The 17,664-nt window shown below is 38.2% G+C and overlaps 1 non-coding gene across 1 annotated transcript; it reads right to left on the minus strand.

Moving 5' to 3' along the window:
• Positions 1–17,147: 17,147 nt before the first annotated feature.
• On the minus strand, positions 17,148–17,219 carry TRNAD-GUC (transfer RNA aspartic acid (anticodon GUC)). Its single transcript has one exon. It is a non-coding gene; the product is annotated as a tRNA-Asp (tRNA).
• Positions 17,220–17,664: the final 445 nt, after the last annotated feature.

Consider the following 17,664-nt stretch of genomic DNA (forward strand, 5'->3'; position numbering starts at 1 on the left):
GCCACTTGGTTGTTTTTTCTAGAAATGCATATTTGCAACCAGGTCCTAGTGTACAACAATGACTTTCTTACTCAAGTAGGGGGATCAAGAACATCAACTATCAGTACCTTCAATTCAACAAGGCACAAAAAAGATGTGGCTCTTTCACATTGGCAAATTGAATCATACAAAGGTACATCCATGCATACAAATATTATATCCTGCGATGTATTCTAGAGAAAGATTATATTAATTTTAATAAATAATGAACATTATGTTCATCATACTTACATATTATATTTTTTCACAATGAGTATTTCTTGGACAATGCAAGCCTCTCTCTTTTCATGCTAAAAGTGCTGACAAAGGTTTGTGAAGGCTATACCCTTCCAACAAATGCAAAGAAACTAATTTTGGTCAAAATGTGATTTCTATTGCAAGTGTTTGGCATCGAGTATGGATGCCACTCTTTAAGGGTCCCTTTCTATATATCATGTGCTTCTCATGCCATTATAGTGGAGTCCATGACGTGTGCGATTTGCATCCTTATTCAAAAAGAGAATATTTGTGGTGGATAAAAGGCAGGGTTCCTGTGGAGCCACCAGCTCCAACAATAGAGGCACCACTTATACAACTATCAACCTCAAAGGATGAGGATGATGAAAGATGATGAAATACTAGCAAAGTAGATGAAAGCATCCTCTTCGAGTCCACATAGCCATAAATAAAAATTTTGATTATTCACTCTTTAAGCCCCATCTCTGGCCTTGCCTCTCCCTAGAGGCTAGCCATTGTAAAAAAAATTCATTCACACATGAGTTATTGTATCCTTCTTGTCTCTTTTGTTCTGATGTTTGTAATCCAAGAGCTATATTTGAGTGTTTGCACATCCTCTTTGTTTCTTTTATCCTTGTTTTGTAATAAATTGCTCTATAAAACCATTGAAAAACTTCCAATAGGATGTTTGTTGAGAAATGACAAATGATGTATGTTCTAGGAAGTGATGTCGTGAATCCCACATGCATAATGAGGAGAGTGGAGAAAGGTCAGAGACTATATAATGATGTACTTGGTTCAATTTTCAATGGAATGTCATAGTACTTTTGTCCTTCAATCAAGTGTCTATGTCATTTTCAAACACACAAGATTGTGTTTATGAGTCCAAGTCTGAATCTTGGAACCTAATTCACTTGTGTGACAGTTGATCTTGGTTGTGTCTATGAGCCGTGTCCACATCTTCCATCCTCCATAGCTCATACCATGCTCTAGATCCACATTTTTTGACATGGTATCAGAGTTTAGCTGAGCATGGCACAACTCTATACACTACTTCTCTAATCTCTCTTCACCTCTGGTCATCTCTATCCAGCTCACACCCAGCTCATGACTCCATTTTTCAACTTCACCTTCATCTTGATTTTGTGTCTGTCATAGCCAGCCTGCACCCACCTCTGTTTGAGCACTTAGATCTCTCAAATCATAGCATATCTCTTCATGCTCCCTTCAAGAGAGTTGTTCCCCAGCTTGGATGCTCCTTTCCATTACATCAAAGCTCAATATTGTGCCCTACAAGACCCAGCATTTCGAAGAATCTCAACTTGTTGAAATTATGCATTGCTTGTTGTTGTTCGTACAGACAAATCATCTCCTGCATTGTGTAATGTACCCTATGAGCATGGGGCTTTGAAAGCTCACTATGTAAGCTCTCTCCCCATAAAATATCTTTAAGAAATTTTTATCCTACAAGTTGTACCAAAAGATAAATGAGTCGCCTGGTCTGCAACCCTAACTGTGGAAGCCATAGACAAAGCTTCAAAACTTGAAATTTTCATTGTTTCTTCACTAAAGCTCTCTCAATAGTGACTTTATTCACTAAGCTACACTCTCTAGAGCTCACTACAGATCTAGAAGTGCCCGAGTAAGCTTAGAAGCCATCCACAAAGATTCAAGAGAAGACCAAGACTCCATGCCCATTTCACCTCAAGCTTTCTTTTCACTTCATTTTCACACCTCTCTTAACTCAAGGAAGTTCCTGCAACTCTGATTTGGTGATTCACTCAATTTTCAGCAAGTTCCTTCCCATCAAATGAGAAAGAAGAGGAGAAATCATCAGCAACATTAAGCTCAACATAAAGATCTTCAAATCTTCAAGCATAGTATCTATTGATACTCAACTAGTGTTATTTGCCACTAACCTACTTGTGTTATTGGGAAACTCGCTTGTTGGTATTATCTCAACTATTTGAAGCTTATCAACATGGCAGAACAACTTGAGCAAATAGCCAAGTTCAATGGAGAAGGCTTTCATGCCTGGAAGGAGAAGACCATGTACCACCTTATGCGCAGAAGGACTTGTGGGACCTTGATGATGCAGGGCATGCAGATAGCAAGAAGAAAGATGATGAATATGGGTTTGTTCAAGAAGACCAGCTCAAGACAAAGGAGTGGAAAAAGATGAACAACAAGGCTCTATGCATCATTTCCTGGGGACTATCTAATGATGTATTGCACCATATCTCTGGCATCAGAGATGCTAAAAAGGCTTGGGATGAGCTTGATAGGATCTTTGGAAGTCAAGCCAAAAACTCTAGGGTCAAGTTGTTAATGTAGTTCTATAAGCTTGACATGAAAAACAGCACTTCAATGACTATGCATATTAACAAATTCAAAAGTTTAAAAACCCAACTTGCCACTTTGAAGAAAACAATAGATGAAGATGGAGCCATTGATGTACTTCTTGCTAGTGTAAACCAAGATCCTTATGAAAATCTTGTCTCTACTCTCAGCAATGTACCTAATTTGTCACAGAAAGATATTCAGCACTCTCTTCTTGAAACAGAAGAACAAGAATGCAAAAGATAGTGTCCCATCATCTAGGAAAGATCTCTTATACACCAAAGGAGCAACTGGAGCAAAAGACCAAGGCTAAGGATTCAACTCTGACAACAAAGATCAGATGAAATTTCATTATTGTGGTAAGACTAGCCATGTAGCCAATGAATGTTTTCACCATAAAAGAGCACAACACGTACAAAATGGTAACCATTAGAATCAGTTCATGAATGAAAGAGAAGAAGAAGAAGAAGAAGATGATGCTTCTGCCATCAACAACAAATCTGACATATTTTTTTAAAGAAATTATATTTCCCATAGTGGATTTTTGTTTCCCTTAGTGGATTTGCTTTGTAAAACAAAACCCTTGCCAAATATGTAAAGTTTCAAGCTTTAACTTGAGTAGGCTACCTATGAGCTAGTCTCCCGGGCCATGTCATCATGTAGGGGGGAAAATCTAGTAGGTGTAGGAACTCATCATTTGAGGGAGGGTGCTGAGAAATGACAAATGATGTATACTCCAGGAAGTGGTCCTGATTCCCACATGCATAGTGAGGAGAGTGGAGAAAGGTCAGAGACTATATAATGATGTACTTGGTTCATTTTTCAATGGAATGTCACAGTACTTTTGTCCTTCAATCAAGTGTCTGTGTCATTGTCAAACACACAAGATTGTGTTTATGAGTCCAAGTCTCAATCTTGGAACCTAATTCACTTGTGTGTGAGTTGATCTTGTCTGTGTCTATGAGTCTTGTCTACATCTTCCATCCTCCATAGCTCATGACATGCTCTAGATCCACATCTTTTGACAATCTTTGCCTTTTGTACACCACTACCGTGTGTCTTGTATGTTTGAAGTACCTAGTCCTTGCTTGATAATGAGACTTCTCCATTCCTTGGGTGGACTGTATCAAAAACTCTCATATTACTACATAAACTAGGGACATTGACTATAAATAATACATTGTTTTTTTTTTTAAAGATGGGATTAGTTAAAAGCTAAATAGTAAGTTCAAGGTATAGAAATGAAATATGAAGTTCCTTACTATATAGTGCATGAGATTATTTGCTCCCTAGGGATCCTTCATGGAGATTTTGGATTTGTCAAGGGCCTTCTTGAAAGCCAGGAGATCCTCTTTGAACCAAGGTGTTTTATCACAATACAAAAAATATTGTGTCTAGTGCCTCCCAAACTTTTGCCTTCCTACTCCTTGCTCTTCCATCATCCCCATGGTCTTAGACTACATTGTATAATGCTTTTTATTGGTTGTAATGAATGTAAGAAGAACCTTTCATGGAGTTTTTTTTTTGGGCTTGCCATGGAGGCCCAAAAACCTTCTGGCCTTGAAGGTTTTTCTCAAAACATTATTCCCATTTTTGGATCTCTAAGGATTTACCTCGATCACAACATTGTCCTCATCCCTAGCCTTTTGGGGTTGCAATTTCCATGAAAATCTAATATAGAGATGCATGATTTTCTCTACCATTCTACACAAGGCATTCAATTTGCACGTATAGATGTTTGTTAAATGGATATCTAGAATACTTAAAAGTTTGGATCTTTGGTATATGTCTATTAAGTTCTTATCCCAACTAGTAGCATTGCACTTCTTTGCCATGCCATGTTTTAGCTTTAGATAATTTGCTTTAGTTAACTAAAAACCTAGGGCTCTTACTGATAAATGAAAGTTTCTTAATTCCAAAGTAAATGCAAGGATTCTTAGATATAGCACCTCTTGACACATTATACATGCACTTTAGTGTCTTTAAATCTATGGCCATATACCACTCCACTTTATATTGTCCAAACCCTTCAACACTTAGTTCCTCCCCTGTTTGGGGCCCACTTGTTGAGCACTTATCACATCAAGCATAGAAGTTCATTGAAACACCCAATAAAATATGTTAAAATCTTCCATGTCAACCTAAAATGATTCCAACCACCAAATGTCTTTCTCTGATGGCATGCTAAAGTGCACGAAACCCTCTATGCCTTCATTGCCCTCACTACCTAACTAAGGAGCCCTATTCAACAAGGTGATAGAAACTCTCTCAATTCTCTTATCCTTTACAATCTTAGTTTCATACAACTTGAATAAAAAATGGCAACCCCATTTTCTATTGTATGCTCTAGCATATAAAACCTAATCATAGCTCTCTACAAAGTCCTCGTGTCAAAGAATATATTGTTATAGTTGTCGTACTTTAGCACTCTCTTCTTTCTAGGATAGCTATCTATGATGTTAAAGGTCTTACCAAATCTCTAGTTCGTGTTGCATCTTGTTTTTTGAACTAAGGGAGGCTTTGAAAGCAAAGAACCCTTGACCCTTTTCTTTTTCAATGTCTCTTGTATAACTTTGAAGAGTTGAGTGTAGCTTAGTCTAGGGTGCTTTTCATGTCCTCTTTGTCCAAGCAAGACCTTTGCAAGAACTTTTCAATACATTGTTCCTTGGCCTTCCTGATCCTCTTCTCATCCAATATATTTTCTATAGCTTTGGGAGGAATGATGTTATTGTAGGCTTGCAATGCTCTCTCCATGTTCCTTGTTGCTTTCACCATATGGAGAAAGGCCCTATTAGTTACAACAATGACAATGATACACATGTAAGCATGGATTCATTATGTATTCACAAAAAGAGCACTTGCTTTAGACTTAATTTTCCCAAAACACAATAGAAGAGTACAACTAGTTTAGGGTGAGTGACCAACTATTATTGTATTTCTATTATTCTTCTCCTACAACCTCCATTTCTAAGCTTGAGTGTCTCAATATTATTTAGACTTCTTTGCCTTTCACGCAACCTGAGCATCGTTTCCTTCCATCTAGTTACATCTAGTTAGGTTTCAAGACTCCTTATTTTTCATTGGCTCTCCTCCAATTATTTCCTCATTATATCTATTTCCTTGTGTAACCATTGGTTCTCCAACTTTGAAATGTTTGAATGGCCTACTCGTTTCCAAGTATAAGCTAGAATCCCTTGATGACCATCTCCACAGAAAAACCTCAACAAATGAGGAACACAAAGAGAATGGAGGGATACTTCTTGTTGTAGAATCTACAAGATACAACCTACCATCAGTCTATAAATTGATATTCTTTCTACCCTCTAGTCTCATTGCTTTCAATGCCTCTTTCCTATAGTCCTCCTACGGGTGTGTGCGTGTGTGCATGCGTGTGTGCGTGTGTGCGTGCGTGCATGCGTGCATCTGCGTGTGTTCGTGCAAAGAGAGTCCTCCCCAACTCATTAGCCCTTGATGCCTCCTCCAAAAGAGAGAGAGAGAGAGGAAAAGAGAGAGAATGTGTGTGTGTGGTAGGAAATTAGAGAGAGGAATTTCACTAGGAAAAGAGATAGAGAATGCATGTGTTCGTGTGTGTGTGCATGTGTGTGTGTGTGTGTGTGTGTGTGTGTGTGTGTGTGTGTGTGTGTGTGTGTGTGTGTGTGTGTGTGTGTGTGTGTGTGTGTGTGTGTGTGTGTGTGTGTGTGTGTGTGTGTGTGTGTGTGTGTGTGTGTGTGTGTGTGTGTGTGTGTGTGTGTGTGTGTGTGTGTGTGTGTGTGTGTGTGTGTGTGTGTGTGTGTGTGCCAATCTTAGAGAGAGAGAGAGAGAGAGAGAGAGAGAGCTAAGGGAGCAAGAGAAGAGGGAGGATACACCTATCCCACTTGAGAGACGGTAATTCTTGTTTTGCATGGATGTTGGGTGCTACAATAAGAAAATTGTTCTCTTTTCTCTCTATTTCTCTATTCTTATTACTTTTTTTTGCAAATCTTTTTCTCAACCTTATTGGCAACAAGAATGCCACACACACACACACACACACACATGCACATGTGCATGTGTGTGTGTGTGTGTGTGTAGAGAGAGAGAGAGAGAGAGAGAGAGAGAGAGAGAGAGAGAGAGAGAGAAGAGAGAGAGAGATTATGTATACCTCCAGTCCCTTTCTTTGTTGCATTCCAAACCTAACAACTACACTTGAAAACTCAAATCAAAATATCTCTCCCAAGGATTCATGATGCAACTTTGAGATAAGGTATATAGAGGAGAACTGTATGTATGTATGTATGTATGTATGTATGTATGTATGTATGTATGTATGTATGTATGTATGTATGTATGTATGTATGTATGTATGTATGTATGTATGTATGTATGTATGTATGTATGTATGTATGTATGTATGTATGTATGTATGTATGTATGTATGTATGTATGTATGTAGCACACATGCATGCACACATGCGCACACACACAGGGAGAGAGAGAGAGAGAGAGAGAGAGAGAGAGAGAGAGAGATTATGATGCTGCCACCTCCAATATTTTTCTTTGTTGCATTCCAAACCTGACAACTACACTTGAAAACTCAAATAAGAATATCTCTTCCAAGGATTCATGGTACAACTTTGAGACAAGTTATATATAGGAGAACCTAATTGATATTGTTTAAAACTAATTAAATTGAAATCGTTTAAAGATTAATATCTCTCAAACTTTAAGAATATCTCTCCCAAGGATTCATGATGTAACTTTGAGATAAAGTATATACATGAGAACTTTATTGAAATCATTTAAAGCTAATTGAAGTGAAATAATTTAAAGAGAAATACCAAAAATAATTAAATAGAAATAATTTAGAGCTAAATGCCAAAACTTAAGCATTGCAATGCAAAAGTAAGTTTGAGAAAAGCCAAATAAAAAGCAACACAATAAATGTACATTTTTTTCTTTTATGCATGGGCTTTATAAAAGAAACAAGAGTTGGGATGCATTTGTGTATCAATACATTGCTCAAACATTTTACATTTGATAATATTCTCTTGTCACTAAAATTAATAGATGTAAAGGAAGGAATCAAGATGTGTGTGAGATTTCCATATCAAGACATGTAAGTAACCAACTACATTATCTCTCACAAAAAACATGACAATGATTTGCCTCTTTGTTCTATCTATATGTATTAAAATCCTAAAAGTTGATCCTTGTGGGGATGAGCCAACACTTCCCCTGCGAGTTAGACTTGGGTATTAGCTAAACAAGAAAGTCCACAATTTTTTTAGAATGACAAATGGAATTCTTTTGTATTGATCATCCCTATTCAATTATCATAGACTAGGTATATTGAGAGAGAGAGAGAGAGAGAGAGAGAGCATTGCTATGTTTTTGAGCTCATGGATTTGTTTAAAAAAAGGTTGGCAAGAATAGTTGAAGTAGAGAAGAAATCATGAAAATGAAGTAGAGAGTGTCAAAACTATAAGGAAAAATAGAAAAAGATAGTTTTACTCATAGATTTCTCATTTGTGTCAAAATTAGATGAACCAAAAGTAAATCTTAGAATTTTACCATGCTCGTGATAGGATGGTGTAGTCAATTTCTTGAGTTTAGGCTTGATTTTTTTAGTGCAACAACTATGAGTCTCTTTAATTAAATCTTTGCAAATGGTCACATGCATAATAGTATGAAGTAAAGAAATAGAGTTGATATAGTGTTAAAAGATATAGAATCGATCCTTTCGCTTTATAAATTATATTGGATATAAATATTAGAAAATGAGAGAGAGATGGACAAAGGCACTGGCAGGAAGGGTAGTAGTCATGCTCCATATTCATCTCATTTCTTCAACACAGTCAAGTCAACTATGTACAACACACATACAAAAGATCAAATGACCTTGATCTAACCATGGTTAAGTCAATATGACGTAACCTTATTCAACTAAGGTAGACAACTGACAAAAGACTAATGAGCTTGAATCTCAACATTCCCCCTCAAGTGGGGTACTTCACTCCAAGTAGCTCTCTGAAATGCACAAACTTATCTTTACCCAATGACTTGGTAAAGATATCTACAACTTGGTCTTCTGTCCTCACATGGACTAAATCAATGTCACCTGCAATCACTTTTTCTCTGATAAAGTGATAGTGTATCTCAATGTGCTTAGTCCTAGCATGATAGACATGATTAGTGGCTAGGAGCACACTACTCATGTTGTCACAATAGAGTGTGACAGGCTTGACTTCCTACATACCCAAATCATAAAGAAACTTCATGAGCCATGCTACCTCACATGCAGCTAGTGCATCACCTCTATACTCTGCCTCGGTTCTAGAGAGTGCAACTATAGGTTGCTTTTTACTACTCCAGCAGCTGACCATACTACTACCAAGGGAAAATGCATATCCACTAGTAGATCTCCTGTCCCAGGTACTTCCTACTCAATCAACATCTGTATATCCTGTAAGCTCCAAAGGCTTACCATGCTCATAGAATAGACCATAATCTGATGTAGCCTTCACATATCTCAAGATCCTCCTCAATGCATCCAAGTGAGGCTTCATAGGCTTCTACATGAATTGGCTAATCAGTCCAACTAAATAGCTAAGATCCGGTCTAGTAATGGTAAGGTAAATCCGCTACCCACCATTTGTCTATACATAGTGACATTCTCAATCTTATGTCCAACATCTACAAGTAACTTAACATTTTTCTCCAATGGAGTGCTCAATGCTTTGCAATCCAACATACCATACCTCAATCCCAAGGAAATATTTCAGTTCACCCAAATCTTTGACCTAAAATTCAGCATGTAACATTTCCTTGATCTCTCCAATTCCCGTGACATCATCACCTGTAATGATCAAGTCATCCACATAGATGAATAATATCACATAACCAACCCTTGTCCTCTTTGTGAATAGGCTATGATAAGCCTTGCCCACAGTGAAACCAAGTTTCTGTAAGCATGCAGTTATCTTAGCATTCCAAGCTCTAGGTGCTTGCTTCAGCCCATATAATGCTTTCTTCAATCTACACACACGTGTAGGAAAATCTAAATGTACATAGCCCTCGGGTTGATCCATGTATACTTCCTCAACCAAATCACCATTGAGAAAAGAATTCTCACATCCATCTGATACATACTCCATCATTTAGATGCTGCCAAAGCAAACATTGTCCTCACGGTTGTCATTTTAGCAACAGGGTTGAATGTCTCCTCATAATCAATACCATATTGTTGTGCATACCCTTTTGCCACAAGTCTTTCCTTGTATCTTTTCAATGTGGCATCTGATTAGCACTTCACTTTGTATACCCATTTGCAACCAATAGACATTTTTCCTTCAAGAAAATTCACCAAATCCCATGTCATTTTCAGCCAATGCTGAATATTCCTCATCCATTGCCTTACACCAATGATCATCCAAAATAGCTTCAAAAAACTTTGTGGGTTCCTTAAAGCTAATGAATTTTGCCATATATGCATAGTGCCTCACTGTGTAGCCACTATATGTAAGCCTATCCATAGGCTTCCTGACTCATTCTGATCTCCTCAACTGAGGTGCAGTATGAGACTCTCCTCTTTCATGAGGTGGTATGTATCTATGTCTCACACTAGGAGTCACAATTGATGGAATACCAAACTTGATATCCAAGCTATCAGTGCCAGGTGAATCATAACCACAATTGAGTGGCCCTATAACATCATCAAGTTTTCCTTTGCCTTTATCCACATTTCTCCCCCTCACTGACATACCTGTGTCAGTGGACAAAGATGTTGAAGTCCTCAATCTACCTGTCCAAGGACTAACTGATGTAGTAACATCTTTAGAAGGCCCAAAAATTGCTACACTTTCATTTGTACCTGCATGTACATAAGTCTCCTAACAAACATCATCATCATTCATCAAGGTGATCTTCTTCTCATGCCATGATTTCAACTCATCGAATACTACATCTCTTGAGACCAATGTCTCATGAGTAGAAGGATTGTAGCATTTTTACGCTTTCCTATATTGTGCATACCCAATAAAGATGGCCTTTTCTGCCTTTGGATCAAGCTTCTCTCTCTTTTCATCTGGAACATATACATATGCCAAGCATCCAAAGACCTTAAGATGGCTAATGTCCGGCTTTATCCCATAAAGCCTCTCATGAGGAGTCACCTCATGTATTCTTGTTGTTGGTGTACTGCAGTCATTACAGCCTCTGCCCAATATGCATTTGGTAGGCTCTTCTCATTCAACATGGCTCTAGTCGGTTCCATGATCACCCTATTTTTCCTTTCTGCCACACCATTTTGGTGTGGTGTGTACCTGCATGTCAATTGCCTTTTAATCCCATGGGCTGCCAAGAAGTGATCAAAGTCTTTAGAAACATATTCTCCACCACTATCAAATCTCAATCATGAGATGTAGTAAGCCAACTCTTTCTCCACATGTCTCTTGAAGTCCTGAAAAGCATCCATGACATCACTCTTGTGCTTCAGCACATACAACCATGTGTACCTACTATAGTCATCTATGAATGACACATAGTAACGTGATCCCCCAAGAGATTCATTCTATGAGGGTCCCCATACATCAGAATGTACAAGCTGTAATGGTCCAGTATTAGTGCTTACATGCCTCATAAATGGAAGCCTTGATTGCTTCCCAAATTGACAAGACTGACATACATGTCCAAATTCCACATGCTTGAACGTAGGGAGTCCAATTACAACTTGCTTATGCTGCATATTCTTCAGCTTTTGAACATTTACATGACCAATCCTTTTATGGCATATCTCAATGTCTCTTATTGCAGCATTGTCATGTGAGTACATAACAGCATTTAATACTGGAATTTTCGTATCCAATGTAAACATCCTGCCATTTCTTTTACATGACCAATCCTTTTATGGCATATCTCAATGTCTCTTATTGCAGCATTGTCATGTGAGTACATAGCAGCATTTAATACTGGAATTTTTGTATCCAATGTAAACATCCTACCATTTCTTTTTCCTTTAGCAATGAGTTTGCATCCTTGACCATACTCTTCAATGTAGCATCCATCTCTATTGAATCTAACTTGTAGATTCTGTTCAGCCATTTGTCCCACAGAAAGCAAGCTTTTGGCTATGGAAGGTACATGTAACACATCATAGAGACTCTTTTTCATGTCACCATGCATCATCAAGGGAACAATACATGTATGCATAATGTCATGTTGCGTATCATCCCCTGTGCAAACATATCCATGAGCACCTTCTACCAATGTGTCAAACCACTCTCCATGAGGAGTCATGTGGTTAGATGCCCCTGAGTATATATGCCATACATCCTCTGCTTTGCCTTGTGTAGGCAACCCTTTCCTCACATGTTGCATAGCAAACAACCTGTCATCCTCTTGCATACCACTAGAAAAAGCATAATTACCATGTTGCTTCCCTCTTGCTCTCTGATCATTCTACTTCTTGTAGCAATCCTTAGCTACATGCCCATATTTGCCACAATGATGGAAATCCTTATTTGCATTTGATTGATGTCCATGACTCATTTGAGGCTACTGCCAAGTTCCTCTTCCTCTAGTTGAATAACCCCCTCTTCAATGAGCATTTGAGACACCTCTATTTGCTTGAGGCTGCCTATTTTTCCATCCAGTAGCTTGCTATCCACCACGGGCTGCATATGCATTTCCAACACCTCTTCCTCTAAAATTTGATCTTCCTCTTCCACCTCTACCCCTTTGATTTGAGTAGAAGACACTGTCCCTTCTATTTTTAGACCCACTAGAACTTGTATTGAGTCCAAGTTTCACTTCTTCATGCAATAGAAGTGCCACAAGTTCATCAAAGTCAAGCTGCTCCTAACGTACTAATATGGAAGTATCAAATTGCTTATATTCCTCTCCAAGACCATGGAGGGTAGTGGCCACCACCAAATCATCATCCTCAACTTGAGCTCCAATTGAGCCTAGTTGTTCTACAATGGATCTAATCTCACTGACATAGTCTTCAATAGACCTTCCATTCCTAGATATGTGGCTGAATTTTTGCCTCAGTTGTGTCTTTCTCGCATGAGTGACATGCCCATAATTCTTCATCATTAAGTCCCAAGCAGCTTTTGGTGAGGTATAGTTTGCAATTTGCATAGCTTTTGTGTCTAACACACATAATGTCAGCCAATGCAAGACCTTGCTGGCCTTTTCTAACCATATCATGTGTGCCTTTAATTGATCCTGTGTTGGATGTCTATCCTCCGGTAGCTTGGGCTCATCTTCAAGACCTGTGACTAGGTCCCAATATCCTCTTCCAATTAAGAAATTAGACATCCTGAATTTTCACAGAATGAAATTGTTGTAGTCTAGCTTCTCACCAACTATCTAAGTGATAGTGTCCTTCTCTCCTGTGTTTGCCATTTCAAGGTCTTTACTTTTGCAAAACCAGTAGATTTTAGTTCATAACAATATCATACAATTCCAAACATGTGGCAAAGCATCTAAATATAATAGCATTCCAACCAAGTAGCATTCTGATCAGTAGACATGTAGGCATATGCAGCATTCAATGACTAATACCAATCTGTAATCAATAGTCTGTAAGTAACCAGCTATATATTCTCTATCGAAATGACGTTATTCTTAGGTGAAACAAGCCATAAACCACAACAACCATGTGTCACAACCTCTAGGAGTCAATACATAACTCAATAGACACCAATGCTTGTCTAGCTCTTCAGGCAACAATGCCACATATGCTCGCTAGAAACTGTTAAAGTCAGCTCTACTGCAAAACTCTAGTAAATCAGTTCAAAACTGAGCATTCAATGCTCACAACATTCCACCTTTACAAAACCAGTTAGTTTCTCAAAAAGCCAGCAGGCAATATACTTCAGTGATCTCTGTAGTGAAACCAGTTTTTATTGTAAAACTGCCAACAATGACCACTATTGCATTCTCAGCCAGTACATATGCTCCTATTCCCATTCAACTGCAGTTACAATTCATCAAGCTTCTCAAGCTGAACAACCTTTACAATCTAGGCCATGCTACCACATGGAAACACATAAATCAAACTCAAGACTTTTGCAACTAAAGCAGCTCTGCATGTGTAGAGAAGCATCTCACATCCTTGAATGAATCTAAGATTAGTTTGATGTCCTGGAGGAAGTCAGAGTTGATCTGAGCTCAAAGTCCAGGCTTACTGCAGGTTTGTGGTGACTCTTTTGAAGTTTCTCTCTCTTGACCAGTCATTGCATTTTACCACAGTACATCATAAATGGTCATCTGAGTAAGCATTGAAATCGGCTCTGCAATTGACCTACCCAACTACTTAGCTAAAATGTTGTAGTCTGCAACCTCGTTGAATCATTGATAGGGAATATTACATTGGACTATTATGAGCTTTAGCTGACGACTCCCTATATCTGCTGTCCATCAAAGCAAATCATGAGGAAGAGCAAGATTTGTGCTAATGTGTATATCCTGCATACACCAAAAGGCTTCTCAAACTACGCCTCATTGTTGAACATATATAAGCTTTGTGGGAAGGAGTGCGCAAGGTAGAGGTGGAGTATTAGCTGCAGCATCAGGCAAGACAGCTGTCTCCCTCCGTCTTCACCATGGCAGGTCTCAAATCGTGCACCATGCGTATGTGCAAGTTCATGACTAACCGCTTACTTTCCCGCAAGCAATTTATATTGGATGTGCTTCATCCTGGGTGGCCAAATGTTTCAAAGGTGGAATTGAATGAGAAGCTTGCTAAGTTGTAGAAAGTCAGATATCCTCAAACTGTCTTTGTCTTTGGCTTCCGAACTCAATTTGGGGGTGGAAAAGCTACATGATTTGGGCTGATTTATGGCAATCTTGATGGGAGGCTACTCCTGATACACAGGCAGCTACTGTGAGCACACTTCGAAACCTTGCTAGCATTCCTCAGATTTGAGAAACTGTGGCCTGATGAAGATTCAATCCTTGTGCTAATTGGACTTGTTACATCAAGAACACCCACCCATTGCTCAAGTACATGCCTGTGATTGCCTGAAAAAACTTGTCATGCTCAGATGAATACATACGGCACGAAATCATCATAGAAGGTGCCATTCAAGCTCTAATACCATATTAGAAAAAGAGAAAGAGATGGACAAAGGCACAAGCAGGAAGGGTAGTAGTCATGCTCCCTGTTTATCTCATTTCTTCAACACAGTCAAGTCAACTGTGTACAACACACATATAAAAGATCAAATGACCTAGATCTAACCATGGTTAAGTCAATATGACTTAACCTTATTCAATTAAGGTAGACAACTGACAGAAGACTAATGAGCTTGAATCTCAACAATAAATAATTGAACGAAAACTCATGAAACATTGAAATCAACCTTAGAATCATATATTCTTTTTAGGAATGTAAAACAAAAACACGAAGAGTAGTTTCAATGCATGACATATTTAGAAAATGGTTATGGTTTTTTTTTGTATTTAAGGTGTGATGGATTATTTTATCATATGGATATATGCTTGTAGCAGCTAGATGGAATAATGATTATGATGGTTCATGGCGTTGGAAACCCCACACCAACTCACATTTGCATCCTGTGAGATGCATAAAAACTTACTTGCGGTGAGAGTCCTACACTCTTACATAGGAGGTAGGTGTTTTCGGGTTTTAATCACTCAAGTACCTAATAAGGAAAAAGGATGACTGGTAAGTGCATCTATTATGTAAAATTGAATTGAAGGCTCAATGAAGCTTAGTGGAGCTCTAACCTAGCAAATTTCATGTGCCTGTAGAAGGAGTATAATCACATACAACCCAACCTTGCAGGGTTGGAAGCTCCCATTCTATGTGAGACGATTGTCTTATTTGTAGAGAAAAAAAAATTGTATCTCTTTGTAGTGTGATGGTTTTGTATATCTTATTATGAAGTAATATGAATTATTTTATTTTAAAGTGTTTACCATATGCTAAATGTTATATTAATGAATCTTATTCAATGGGATAATAAAATGAAGTTATTTCTATATGTTCCTATAATTTGCGTTAGACGAAAATAGACTTAAAAATGGACCTTTTACAATTGATGTAATTTTTTAAAAAATTATTGAAAAAAATATGATCTTGAGGAATGTTTGCCCTTTTATATGTTGTTACTTTCATTATCTATCATTCAGTGACAACGAACTTCGAAATCATCACATGCACTAGTCACCTTCAATGTCTTGTTGTTGCTTAAAAACTTCCCTTTCAAGATTCAATGACTCTCAAAAAATATTCCCTCTTTGTTTTTAGATTTTCATTTCAAGGGACTATAAACCACATCTAATTGCAAGCTTGGATCACTTATTGATAACTTGATTGCAAGCATGGATAACTATAAAGGTCCATACTGCCTACATATTGAACTAGATGATGAGTATGTGCTTATTTGCACACATGGATAACCATAAAGGTCCATACCGCCTACATATTGATCTAGATGATGAGTATGTACCTATTTGCAAAAGAAACAAGGTGAACTATGATTAAGCATATGGAAGGGTAAGAATAGACACAAGTGGATGGGTAAGTCAATGTTGAATTGGCACACCAAAGTGTGGAATAGATCTCTTGTAACCATTCATCTATATAAAGAGGTACTAACTAATGTAATAATATCCTCCTTTGCTCATATCTATAGCTTTCATGCATCATGAATAATCATCACTCTCCCTCCATTAATTCTTCTTCTCACAAGACCAAATATGAGTCATGACATGGATTGTTAAGTCAATTTATGTATAGCAAAGGCTCCTAATCATCACTTACCAGGCAACTCACTTCTAAGCCCCGACAATGAGAAGCTCACGTCTCAACAAGTGCAGGCAAGAGGGCATGATAGTAATATTACAAATTCAAACAAGCGGGAGCAACGTGAGATTGTGTTTGAGTGCGATGCTCACATTTTATTCCTATTTTTATTTGTGCCTCCACCACCTATTACTCTCACGGATGCTTAGAGAGCAAATATTGATTAATTGGTAACAAGCAAGAAGGCATATCATATGTTTTAGTATGTGAATCATAAAACCAAAAGATGATGCTTATGAGCGAACCCAATTGGTTTATGGAACATGTCCTAGGATGCAAAGCGCCCTAACTATGAGCAACACCGATGTGAAGCATTAGCCTAGTGACGTGCTTTGTGCGGCCTTGGCCAAGGCGTGGAGCGCCTAGTTATTATTGAATACATATAGATGACAAAGCTAGGAACGAAATGTGGTTTTACACGGTTTGAGATTGTTTTGTCGTGGAAAATTTTAATCATACGATCAGGCATCGTCTTTTGCTCGACGCAAGAGATGGGTGCATACCTTTAATAACCGTCATGCTCAGCATTAATAACGACTCTAAGTATCTAATGGAAAAGCAGGGTAAGATACTGTACCACTAGACCGCTCAAAAGAACCACCTTTCTTGACATTGTGGCTTAAGTGTAGTAAATATGATCGTCTTTGCGCTCGCATGATGGTTGCACGCCGAGCTAAAAGGCCACGAAATAAAAACATTGCCAGCTCTTCCGTAAATTCTTGATTCTTTTCAAAATCGCCGCTGCCGGGGATCGAACCCGGGTCGCCCGCGTGACAGGCGGGAATACTCACCACTATACTACAACGACCAGATGGAGATGGATCCTTTTTTTTAAAATATCTTTTAATATGTTCCTTAAATAAGAACTTTACACGCTCCGTTGCTTCTTAAGTTGCAAGTAAGGTTCGAAGCGAGCTCAATTTTAACTTGACGAGGTAATTAAAGATCATGAGGGCCTCCTCCAATGGTATGCCATATGAATATCGATATAAGTGGTGCAATGCATTTGCTCACATGGGTGGATCATGCCAAAATGTTATTGGCGTTGTAAGTTGGTTGAATGCGAGATTTGGATATTTGTGGTTAAGGCTTGTACTATGAAGTGTTGTAAAGGTTGATACTTTTTTGGGACACCCACTGTGTGTTGAGAAAACTTTAGCTAAGGTATGGTACTTAGTTCTTAGTTGTAGTGTATCAACATTCACATCTCCCATTGTAGCAATGCCAATACTTTCATTTTTAATGTGTAGCAC

This window comes from Lygodium microphyllum, chromosome 24 (genome assembly GCF_053477565.2).
Source record: "Lygodium microphyllum isolate KBCC chromosome 24, Lygodium_microphyllum_v1.1.10, whole genome shotgun sequence".
NCBI classification, from domain to species: Eukaryota; Viridiplantae; Streptophyta; class Polypodiopsida; order Schizaeales; family Lygodiaceae; genus Lygodium; species Lygodium microphyllum.